Source organism: Ambystoma mexicanum, chromosome 8, assembly GCF_040938575.1.
Source record: "Ambystoma mexicanum isolate Mex_15411 chromosome 8, UKY_AmexF1_1, whole genome shotgun sequence".
NCBI classification, from domain to species: Eukaryota; Metazoa; Chordata; class Amphibia; order Caudata; family Ambystomatidae; genus Ambystoma; species Ambystoma mexicanum.
In genome coordinates this window covers 1674587307-1674600001 of record NC_090929.1, presented here as the reverse complement: position 1 = coordinate 1674600001, position 12695 = coordinate 1674587307, and positions in this window count along the sequence as shown.

The following is a 12695-nucleotide window of genomic DNA, read 5'->3' as shown; positions in this document are numbered from 1 at the left end:
CAACTCCAAATGGTTAGAATATTTCAAGTCAAGTTGAACCCGTTGTTTAGATAGGCTTGAATCTTTTTCGAGCCGGTTCGCCTACTCCTAATTGCAACCTCCTGCCTCTGTCCACACAAGACTTATTGCAACATTGAACCATGTATTAACTATTTTGGTTAGTACCATCTAAAACATCTCTTGAAATATGGCTCTTTGAAATATCCCTCACCAAGGACTAATTCCAATGGACGCACATACCGATGCGCAGACCTCACAGTACTGCGCTACTGCTAAAAGATGCCAGCAAAATGCATGTTACTCACACTCTGTACAGCGATCCACAATACTGCGCTACTGCTAAAAGATGCCAGTCCAAATGCATGCGACTCACACTCTGTACAGCGATCCACAATACTGCGCTACTGCTAAAAGATGCCAGTCCAAATGCATGCTACTCACACTCTGTACAGCGATCCACAATACTGCGCTACTGCTAAAAGATGCCAGTCCAAATGCATGCTACTCACACTCTGTACAGCGATCCACAATACTGCGCTACTGCTAAAAGACGCCAGTCCAAATGCCGGCTACTCACACTCTGTACAGCGATCCACAGTACTGCGCTACTGCTAAAAGACGCCAGTCCAAATGCATGCTACTCACACGCTGTACAGCGATCCACAGTACTGCGCTACTGCTAAAAGACGCCAGTCCAAATGCATGCTACTCACACTCTGTACAGCGATCCACAGTACTGCGCTACTGCTAAAAGGCGCCAGTCCAAATGCATGCTACTCACACTCTGTACAGCGATCCACAGTACTGCGCTACTGCTAAAAGACGCCAGTCCAAATGCATGCTACTCACACTCTGTACAGCGATCCACAGTACTGCGCTACTGCTAAAAGACGCCAGTCCAAATGCATGCTACTCACACTCTGTACAGCGATCCACAGTACTGCGCTACTGCTAAAAGACGCCAGTCCAAATGCATGCTACTCACACTCTGTACAGCGATCCACAGTACTGCGCTACTGCTAAAAGATGCCAGTCCAAATGCATGCTACTCACACTCTGTACAGCGATCCACAGTACTGCGCTACTGCTAAAAGATGCCAGTCCAAATGCATGCTACTCACACTCTGTACAGCGATCCACAGTACTGCGCTACTGCTAAAAGATGCCAGTCCAAATGCATGCTACTCACACTCTGTACAGCGATCCACAGTACTGCGCTACTGCTAAAAGATGCCAGTCCAAATGCATGCTACTCACACTCTGTACAGCGATCCACAGTACTGCGCTACTGCTAAAAGATGCCAGTCCAAATGCAGGCTACTCACACTCTGTGCAGCGATCCACAATACTGCGCTACTGCTAAAAGATGCCAGTCCAAATGCATGCTACTCACACTCTGTACAGCGATCCACAATACTGCGCTACTGCTAAAAGATGCCAGTCCAAATGCATGTGACTCACACTGTGTACAGCGATCCACAGTACTGCGCTACTGCTAAAAGATGCCAGTCCAAATGCATGCTACTCACACTCTGTACAGCGATCCACAGTACTGCGCTACTGCTAAAAGATGCCAGTCCAAATGCATGCTACTCACACTCTGTACAGCGATCCACAATACTGCGCTACTGCTAAAAGATGCCAGTCCAAATGCATGCTACTCACACTCTGTACAGCGATCCACAATACTGCGCTACTGCTAAAAGATGCCAGTCCAAATGCATGCTACTCACACTCTGTACAGCGCTCCCCTGCTCTCGAGCTACATTTGTGCTTTAAACAATAAAAGAAAAAGAAAACTCCTGCCCGAAGCAGTCACAAATGTCAGGAATGCCATTGTTGGGCAAAACAGCCAAAATTTAGTATATTTGGTTTCTGTTTTAATATGTCCTCCAGGGGAAAGTATTCAATAATATCCTACCTTTAAATGATCTACCTTTTCAAAACCATAAATGTGAATGAATAAAATTAAAAACACATCTTCAATGTCAACGCAACAACTGATTTCTTTATGTCTTGTTTTGTAAACTGTACTTTGATGGTGGCTTGTCTTCCGAATAAAGTTATACTATTGCTACAACTGATTTTCATGCCAAACCCAAAGTCAGACCTATTGATTTTGTCAGTGCGCTCTTTGGAATGGCATTATTTGCTAACACAGACTTTAAGGGCTGTACGTTATATAAATATATTGTACGCCACCTTCCATAGGATGCAAGTACATGTAGGTTGCATCAGAAGAAAGGCCCTTACAGGCTCTGCTCAGCACATCAGAAGAAAGGCCCTTACAGGCTCTGCTCAGCATCTTTCCCACATACATTGAACTTCTAAGCGCTGCAGAGACCGATGTTGAACCCTAGTACAACTGCGTCACTGGCAGCAGCAAATAGAAAAGTAAAATACTTACAAGGGGCCATTTCCCATACATGCAAACATGCCCCAGACCATTCAGAAAATGACCACTAAGCCCTGTTTTATACTTTGCTTTGCGACCTGTAGTATTGTGTTTATCATTATAAACCCAGGACTCCAAGTCCCAGAATTCCAAGAAAAAACACTGGACTAGCTGAGCATCTCCTGAATGAGATGGACATATCTGCATGCATGCGTTTTGAACACTGCCCAGCTGTAATAAGTCAGTCATTAACATGAAATATGCAAACAGATAGGCTTTCTATTTAAAATAGTTGAGTAACATTGGGAAACCACTTATATAAAGTCCTTTCTTGAAGATTGCAGCTTTATTAACACCTCCTTCACCAGTCATAGTGCCCAAAAAAGTATGTCCTGATGAAGGCACGGCTGATAAAGATATCAGCTTTTGTGCCGAAACGAGCCTGCTCTAGTTGACTCACTATGGAAATAAGATGCATGTTTATTCAAAAATTGTATTGACAAACAGTGCATGAACTAGGGATGCAATTGTCATTTTATTTCTTTGGTTCGCAATATAGTGTCAGTTGTGTGATAATTGGAACAAAATATTTCATTTAATAATAGACTCATGGCATATGTTCCTCATACTGATTTTATGGGGAAGGAAATAACGCATTCATGTGTAGTTCCCCTGAGGAATTTGATATTGGTGTAGTTATAGACGGCCTAAAATTGGGGTTCCCTTACCCTCTGTGCACATTATCATCAATTCATTATTTTCCTCATCCTCGCCACCTCTGCCTCTCTTCTGCCTTTTGGCCATAATGTCCAACATTAGGCTATCTTGCCTCGCTATACTCGGGCCCTAGCTTGGGCGGCAGACCGTTGCCTACAGGGTCATCATCACACGTCACCAAAGGAAAAGGAGGACTTAGGACATGGTACCAGTGGTGATGTTAATCCAGCAGGAGCTGCAGAGCCCGCACTCCAAAGGAAAGGGCATGGAGTGCGAGACGCATTGAAACATGGATTTTCGAAAAACAAGGGAAGTGATGACGCTTTACGTTGCATCTCAAACTTTGCGGGCGACCCGGTTGTATTTGGCAGGGCGCTCGTTGTGACACAGCAGCAGCTCAGTGTGATGCCCTTGGTTAAGGTGATGGAGGAAGCAAGCCGGGAAACACCAATGCAACAGTGACATCTAGAGGACAGTCAGTGTATGGCATTGGAAAGCTACTGAAAGCAGCAGACAGACCCCTGAGTGAGAAACATTGACACCTAGGGTTCAGACCGAGCAAAGCATTGGTTGAGGGCATAAGCAGGGGTGGGACAGAAACAGATAGACACCAATGTAACGATGACACCCCTGCATTGGTTGATGTGACGGAAAGGTGGTGCAACCTGCCACTATTCTATTCTGACTCCTGGAGGGGTCATTCAGAGCCTGACACTGGCTGGGGTTCTGTAAGGAGCAGACACACACACGCAGGTGCACCAGCGACACAGCTGTGATCCCTAGATTAAAGCAGGACGAGATCCTTTAAAAGGAACCAAGCACTGGTGCATCAATAACACAAAGTACCCATTCAGATCATGCCACCTGCAGTGGTAACATGCCAATGCGCAAACAATTGACGTGATCAGACCATGGCATGTTGGTGCGGTACTGGAGCGAGCAGAGGCCAGTTCATGTGTAGAATTCCAATTGCAATATAACATTAACGGTGGGTTTGCAGAGAATCGAGAAAAGAGGTGCGCTACTGACACCCAGTGTCCAGTCAGAGTATAGCATTCACTAAATAATGAGGAGAGCAGAGCGACACTAGTGCAGCAGCGACACCCAGTGGCAACGCTGGGTAGACATGTCACTGTGGTGCTGCAGAGTGTTGACAGACACTAGTGCAACCGTGACAACCAGTGCCCACCCATCGTACACATTTCACTGTGGTCCTGGATAGAGCAGGCAGACACGAGTGCAACAGTGATCACCGGTGCCCACTCAGAGTACACATTTCACTGTGGTCCTGGACAGAGCAGGCAGGCACGAGTGCAAGCGTGATGCACAGTGCCCTCTAAGAGTACACATTTCACTGTGGTCCTGGAGAGCATAGAAATACGTGCGCAGCGAGGCCACTACGGAGGTGAAAAACAGATTAGAAACTATCCTATTTACACTGATAAAGAGGTAAGTCGTGATGGTCGAATTTATCTGACGCTCCACCCACACCACCAATATCAAGTCCTCCACACACCACCTTCCCAGTTCCAGGGGCACATCTCCAGTACTGCGGGGCCTGGTAGATTTAGAAAGGCTGTGTGGGGAGGGGTGTAAGGTCGGACACGAGCAGGTGAGTGATAGTGGGGTGATGTTGGCACCTGCTGCACGGAGCGCCGGGGTGTTAGAGCACCCGAGGAGGCGCCTCATCAGACGGGGTCCTGCAGGAGCGGGTGGGCTCCACAAAACCTGGTGCCCGGATCCATGCGTGCACTTTGGAGCGATGGGTGGTGGGTCGGGGGGTTGGCGTCATCGTCCCACGCGGTGGCTGCCACGCGTTGCCATTTTGGAGGACCAGCTCTGAATTGTCGGACGCAACGAAACACACGTTACAGTTTCGTGCATCACTCCCGGGTTTCAAACTGGCGCGTGTCCTTCGAATGCAGCCTGAAGAGCAACGTGCTGCGCGCGGGGGCCGCGTGATTGGAAACACGGCTGTGGCAAAGGGCCAACACTTACCAAATGAGCTCAGGTCACACATGTCCCCTGGCGCTTCAATTAAAATGGGCTTAATTAAAAAATCGACTGGTGTGTCAGAGGAACAGGGTGTGTGCAGTTAATAACGGCTGTGTATTCCTGCCCCCGCCTCCTGTTGCATAGAAAGAAAACATCATTTCACTTAATGAACTTATGCATCGCGGAAGCAGGGGTTAAACTTCCATTGCGTTACTATTTGAAGAACTATACTATTATGGCACACAGTATTCCGCCTTTTGAGATGAATTATATTTTTATATGTTTTGCACCAAATATTGAATTTTACTTATATCTGCTTGGTTCTATCGCCTTTCATCGTCGTTTGAAGGGGGGGGGGGCTTCCTCTGCCCTGGAGGTGTTGGTCCAGCTGTGGTGGGGGGTCGGAGAGGGGGGTGTGAGGGGTTGCTTTCTAGCTACTTAATAAAGTCTTGTTACTGTACCTTGGCTCTCTGTGGCTTTACAATACTGGCGACGAGGAACAGACTCCAAACCCCCAAAAAAAGCATGCCCTCACCACTGTCTCCACCCCCACCCCCTACATAGGTAATGTCCCAGTTGATGGACCCCAGGGTGTTTCCAGGTCTGGCAATGGCCCGGGCTACACTAGTGTCGGGACAGGACCGTTGGGACTCGGGGCTAGCTAGCCTTTTGGTTGTAGCCCCTGAGATTCTATCTGGGGTTACAACCAAAACACCCGGATCTGTGGATAATTCGCTCTATACCATCACGTTATGGCAAGAAAGTAAATTTAAGGCAAGTTAATGCCCTGTTTGCAGCACCAGCGTGTGCAAGGAGAAAAGGGGACCCGGCGCGTGCCGCAAGTCCTTGGATGGCCACAGCGGTTGGCAGACGTTGCATCGCGAGCTTTGCGCTGCATGAGAAAGGAACCAGTGGCCACCATTGGTTGGCAAACGCTGGCATCCACGGGCGGCCATATTGTGACTGGCACAGTAAACCCAGGGGTGGACTGGGAACTAAAAGAGGCCCTGGAAATAATGACTGGGGACCAAAAGAGGCCCTGGAAATAATGTTCAAAGTGGCCCCATGTGACACATTTTCAGCAAGCTCAATGCTTTTCCTATGAGAAAATTTGGAAATGCCACACAAAAGAGGCCCAGGGTGCAGAGGCCCACCGGGAAATCTCCAGAGTTCCCTATGGGCCAGTCCACCCATGAGTAAACCGCCAACGAAGTAGGAGAGTGTACGGTTCCATTGGAAGTGGCAGCAAAGGAGAGATCGTACCAGCGCCACATGAGGAGCTGCTGAGAATCCAGAGTGGCACTTGCGGCGAAAAGCGCAATTTCTGACTGTGGTACTTTCATGCGCTAAAAGAAAAAAGGGAACCAAAGCCTGATGCGAGAAACAGTGGTCTAAAAAAAAAGAATAATAAAATGGTCTTTTCGTTTTGGATAACCTGGTGTGAGTGGTCGTGTCGAGGCATGGCTGTGCCGTGGGTGCCGGGCCGGTTAGGTTCATGAAATCTCCTGGAGCCCTTAAAATAAAATGGTTGCAATGGAAGAAAGAGTTCCTGCACTATACGTGGGCGGCATGTGGACCCTCACTCTCCAATGATGGAGAATGCACTTTTTAGGGCATGAAGGGCAGAGAATTTATGACACCCTTCTGGGTGTAGGGGAGGAAATCAGCAGCAGTGAGGTCACAAATGATCTGGACTTGGCCTTATGCAAATTGGATGCCCTCTTCAGCCCCAAGACCAGAACCATTCTGGAGCGTTATAATGTTAAGAGTTCATGTTAAAGAAGAGGGCGAAACTGTGGGAGAGTACGTCACAGCTTTGCGATTTCTGGCCTTGTCGCGCAAGTTTGGAGTTAATTCTGATGAACACAGAAGGGCCCAATTCACGACCCACTGTTGTAACAACAGGATCAGAGAAGAGCTGTGGCTTAAGGACTAACCAAGCTTAGATGAGATTTTACAAATTGCACGCAGAGTGGAGCACTCTTTGGCATATGTGGCCAAACTGGTCAAGGCAGAGAATAAAGGGTCTAAGGTGAAAGTCCTAAAAGTATCCGAGAGTAAGCCGAAGAAGAATGTCCAGAAGGACAGAGAGAAAAGAGGGGGTGAAGAAAAGACCTCACACCCAAAGGAAAAGAGTAGCCAGGATAAACTGTGTTTCCGATGTGCTAGTAATTCCCATTTTGCGGCTTCCCCAGTTTGTCCGGGTTGGAAGGTTGTCTGCACCAATTGTAAGAGGAGAGGTCACTTTGCGAGTTGCTGCAAGAAGAACTTTCGGAGGAATATGTAATACGTGACTGAAGATGACCAAGGGTCCTCCTCTGTAGACGAAGATCCTTGTGAAGAGAATATTACTGTAAACACTGTCAATGTTGTTGGAGACCGAGGCGAGGAGGAATGCAAGCATCCCTATGCTGTGGTGTGTGGGAACGGTACTCTGGTATCCATGATGGTGATTCAGGAGCCAAGATCTCTCTGATGTCAAGAGATGTGTTTGAGCGAGAGTTGGCTGAAAATGTGAGTGATTTGGAAAAGCAACCATTTCCCCCGGTGGGTATAATTTGAATAAAATCGACCTCCTGGGTTATTTCAAAGCAGAGCTACATTTTAAAGGAAGATGTTCACAGGGGAAAGTGTATGTCACAAAAAAGCGGCCACGCTCTTAGGGTGGCAAGCTCGAATAAATGGGAGAATAAAGCTGGATCCCAATGCAAGGGAGCAAGTGTTGCCTGTTGGTGAGTCTGTGTGCCAGAAACACAAAGTAGTGTTTCAGGACGGCATAGGGAAGGTGAAAGGAATGAAGCATAAAATCTTCTTGAAGAAGGGTTGTCAGCTGGTTGCAGCAAAGATGTGCCCCGTTCCGCTGAGTTTAAGAGAGGGTGTCAAGAAGGAGCTACAAACGTTTTTTGTTTCAGGAGTGATAGAGAAAGCGGGTACAACGGAGTAGATTTCTCCATTAGTAGTGGTGAAGAAGTCATCAGGAGAGCTGCGTCTGTGTGTATTCCTAAGAGAAGCCAATAAGTGTGTGGTGGTAGAGAGACACCCGTTGCCCAATATGAATGAAATGTTATCTTTGGTTGGTGAAGGGAGAGTATTCTCAAAACTCGATATGGCGTCAGCGTATCATCAGATTGAGTTGGATGAGGAGAGTAGGAAATAAACAGCATTTATTACACATGACGGTATATTGCACTTCAGGAGGATACCATTCAGCCTGGTGTCAGCGTCCTCCGTATTTCAGAAAATTATGGATAGGTTATTCAGGGGTATGAGTGACGTGTTCTGCTTTCAAGCAGAGATGAAATTGAGCAGGATGGCACCTTTGACAAAGTGCTTAAGATTTTGGAAGAGAGAGGGATAACACTGAGAAAGAAGTCTGTATTTGGCAACGATAGAGTAGAATACTTGAGTCATGAGATATCTGCAGCTAGGCTGAGGCCCAAGAGATATATAGATATAGATGTCATCAGTGAGCCAGCTATGCAACCTCCATAGCTGGAATGGGAGGGATGTCCTGAGAGAGCCAGCTATGCAACCTCCACAGCTGGAATGCGAGGGATGTCATCTGTGAGCCAGCTATGCAACCTCCACAGTTGGAATGCGAGGGATGTCATCTGTGAGCCAGCTATGCAACCTCCATAGCTGGAATGGGAGGGATGTCCTGAGAGAGCCAGCTATGCAACCTCCATAGCTGGAATGCGAAGGATGTCATCAGTGAGCCAGCTATGCAACCTCCATAGCTGGAATACGAGGGATGTCATCTGTGAGCCAGTTATGCAACCTCCATAGCTGGAATGGGAGGGATGTCCTGAGAGAGCCAGCTATGCAACCTCCATAGCTGGAATGCGAGGGATGTCATCAGTGAGCCAGCTATGCAACCTCCATAGCTGGAATGCGAGGGATGTCATCAGTGAGCCAGCTATGGAACCTCCATAGCTGGAATGCGAGGGATGTCATCAGTGAGCCAGCTATGCAACCTCCATAGCTGGAATGCGAGGGATGTCATCAGTGAGCCAGCTATGCAACCTCCATAGCTGGAATGGGAGGGATGTCCTGAGAGAGCCAGCTATGCAACCTCCATAGCTGGAAATGCGAGGGATGTCATCAGTGAGCCAGCTATGCAACCTCCATAGCTGGAATGCGAGGGATGTGATCTGTGAGCCAGCTATGCAACCTCCATAGCTAGAATGCGAGGGATGTCATCAGTGAGCCAGCTATGCAACCTCCATAGCTGGAATGCGAGGGATGTCATCGGTGAGCCAGCTATGCAACCTCTACAGCTGGAATGCGAGGGATGTCATCTGTGAGCCAGCTATGGAACCTCCAAAGCTGGAATGCGAGGGATGTCATCAGTGAGCCAGCTATGCAACCTCCATAGCTGGAATAGGAGGGATGTCCTGAGAGAGCCAGCTATGCAACCTCCATAGCTGGAATGCGAGGGATGTTATCAGTGAGCCAGCTATGCAACCTCCATAGCTGGAATACGAGGGATGTCATCTGTGAGCCAGTTATGCAACCTCCATAGCTGGAATGGGAGGGATGTCCTGAGAGAGCCAGCTATGCAACCTCCATAGCTGGAATGCGAGGGATGTCATCAGTGAGCCAGCTATGCAACCTCCATAGCTGGAATGCGAGGGATGTCATCAGTGAGCCAGCTATGCAACCTCCATAGCTGGAAATGCGAGGGATGTCATCAGTGAGCCAGCTATGCAACCTCCATAGCTGGAATGCGAGGGATGTCATCTGTGAGCGAGCTATGCAACCTCCATAGCTGGAATGCGAGGGATGTCATCAGTGAGCCAGCTATGCAACCTCCATAGCTAGAATGCGAGGGATGTCATCAGTGAGCCAGCTATGCAACCTCCATAGCTGGAATGCGAGGGATGTCATCAGTGAGCCAGCTATGAGACCTCCATAGCTGGAATGCGAGGGATGTCATCTGTGAGCCAGCTATGCAACCTTCCTAGCTGGAATGCGAAGGATGTCATCTGTGAGCCAACTATCGAACCTCTATAGCTGGAATGCTAGGGATGTCATCTGTGAGCCAGCTATGCAACCTTCATAGCTGGAATGCGAGGGATGTCATCTGTGAGCCAGCTATGCAACCTCCATAGCTGGAATGCGAGGGATGTCATCTGTGAGCCAGGCGAGGGATGTCATCTGTGAGCCAGCTATGCAACCTCCATAGCTGGAATGCGAGGGATGTCATCTGTGAGCCAGCTAGGCAACCTCCATAGCTGGAATGCGAGGGATGTCATCAGTGAGCCAGCTATGCAACCTCCATAGCTGGAATACGAGGGATGTCATCTGTGAGCCAGTTATGCAACCTCCATTGCTGGAATGCGAGGGATGTCATCTGTGAGCCAGCTATGCAACCTCCATGCTGGAATGCGAGGGATGTCATCTGTGAGCCAGCTATGCAACCTCCATAGCTGGAATGCGAGGGATGTCATCTGTGAGCCAGCTATGAAACCTTCATAGCTGGAATGCGAGGGATGTCATCTGTGAGCCAGCTATCGAACCTCTATAGCTGGAATGTGATGGAAGTCATCTGTGAGCCAGCTATGCAACCTTCATAGCTGGAATGCGAGGGATGTCATCTGTGAGCCAGCTATGCAACCTCCATAGCTGGAATGCGAGGGATGTCATCTGTGAGCCAGGCGAGGGATGTCATCTGTGAGCCAGCTATGCAACCTCCATAGCTGGAATTCAAGGGATGTCATCAGTGAGCCAGCTATGCAACCTCCATAGCTGGAATGTGAGGGATGTCATCTGTGAGCCAGCTATGCAACCTCCATAGCTGGAATGCGAGGAATTTCATCTGTGAGCCAGCTATGCAACCTCCATAGCTGGAATGCGAGGGATGTCATCTGTGAGCTAGCTATGCAACCTCCATAGCTGGAATGCGAGGGATGTCATCTGTGAGCCAGCTATGCAACCTCCATAGCTGGAATGCGAGGGATGTCATCTGTGAGCCAACTATGCAACCTTCGTAGCTGGAATGCGAGGGATGTCATCTGTGAGCCAGCTATCGAACCTCTATAGCTTCGAATGTGAGGGATGTCATCTGTGAGCCAGCTATCGAACCTCTATAGCTGGAATGCGAGGGTTTGCATCTGTGAGCCAGCTATGCAACCTTCATAGCTGGAATGCGAGGGATGTCATCTGTGAGCCAGCTATGCAACCTCCATAGCTGGAATGCGAGGGATGTCATCTGTGAGCCAGGCAAGGGATGTCATCTGTGAGCCAGTTATGCAACCTCCATAGCTGGAATGCGAGGGATGTCATCTGTGAGCCAGCTATCAAACCTCTATAGCTGGAATGCAAGGGATGTCATCTGTGAGCCAGCTATGCAACCTCCATAGCTGGAATGTGAGGTATGTCATCAGTGAGCCAGCTATGCAACCTCCATAGCTGGAATGCGAGGGATGTCATCAGTGAGCCAGCTATGCCACCTCCATAGCTGGAATGCGAGGGATGTCATCAGTCAGCCAGCTATGCAACCTCCATAGGTGGAATGCGAGGGATGTCATCTGTGAGCCAGCTATGCAACCTCCATAGCTGAAATGCGAGAGATGTCATCAGTGAGCCAGCTATGCAACCTCCATAGGTGGAATGCAAGGGATGTCATCTGTGAGCCAGCTATGCAACCTCCATAGCTGGAATGCGAGGGATGTCATCTGTGAGCCAGCTATGCAACCTCCACAGTTGGAATGCGAGGGATGTCTTCTGTGAACCAGCTATGCAACCTCCATAGCTGGAATGCGAGGGATGTCATCAGTGAGCCAGCTATGCAACCTCCATAGCTGGAATGGGAGGGATGTTCTGAGAGAGCCAGCTATGCAACCTCCATAGCTGGAATGCGAGGGATGTCATCAGTGAGCCAGCTATGCAACCTCCATAGCTGGAATACGAGGGATGTCATCTGTGAGCCAGTTATGCAACCTCCATAGCTGGAATGGGAGGGATGTCCTGAGAGAGCCAGCTATGCAACCTCCAAAGCTGGAATGCGAGGGATGTCATCAGTGAGCCAGCTATGCAACCTCCATAGCTGGAATGCGAGGGATGTCATCAGTGAGCCAGCTATGGAACCTCCATAGCTGGAATGCGAGGGATGTCATCAGTGAGCCAGCTATGCAACCTCCATAGCTGGAATGCGAGGGATGTCATCAGTGAGCCAGCTATGCAACCTCCATAGCTGGAATGGGAGGGATGTCCTGAGAGAGCCAGCTATGCAACCTCCATAGCTGGAAATGCGAGGGATGTCATCAGTGAGCCAGCTATGCAACCTCCATAGCTGGAATGCGAGGGATGTCATCTGTGAGCCAGCTATGCAACCTCCATAGCTAGAATGCGAGGGATGTCATCAGTGAGCCAGCTATGCAACCTCCATAGCTGGAATGCGAGGGATGTCATCTGTGAGCCAGCTATGCAACCTCCACAGCTGGAATGCGAGGGATGTCATCTGTGAGCCAGCTATGCAACCTCCAAAGCTGGAATGCGAGGGATGTCATCAGTGAGCCAGCTATGCAACCTCCATAGCTGGAATAGGAGGGATGTCCTGAGAGAGCCAGCTATGCAACCTCCATAG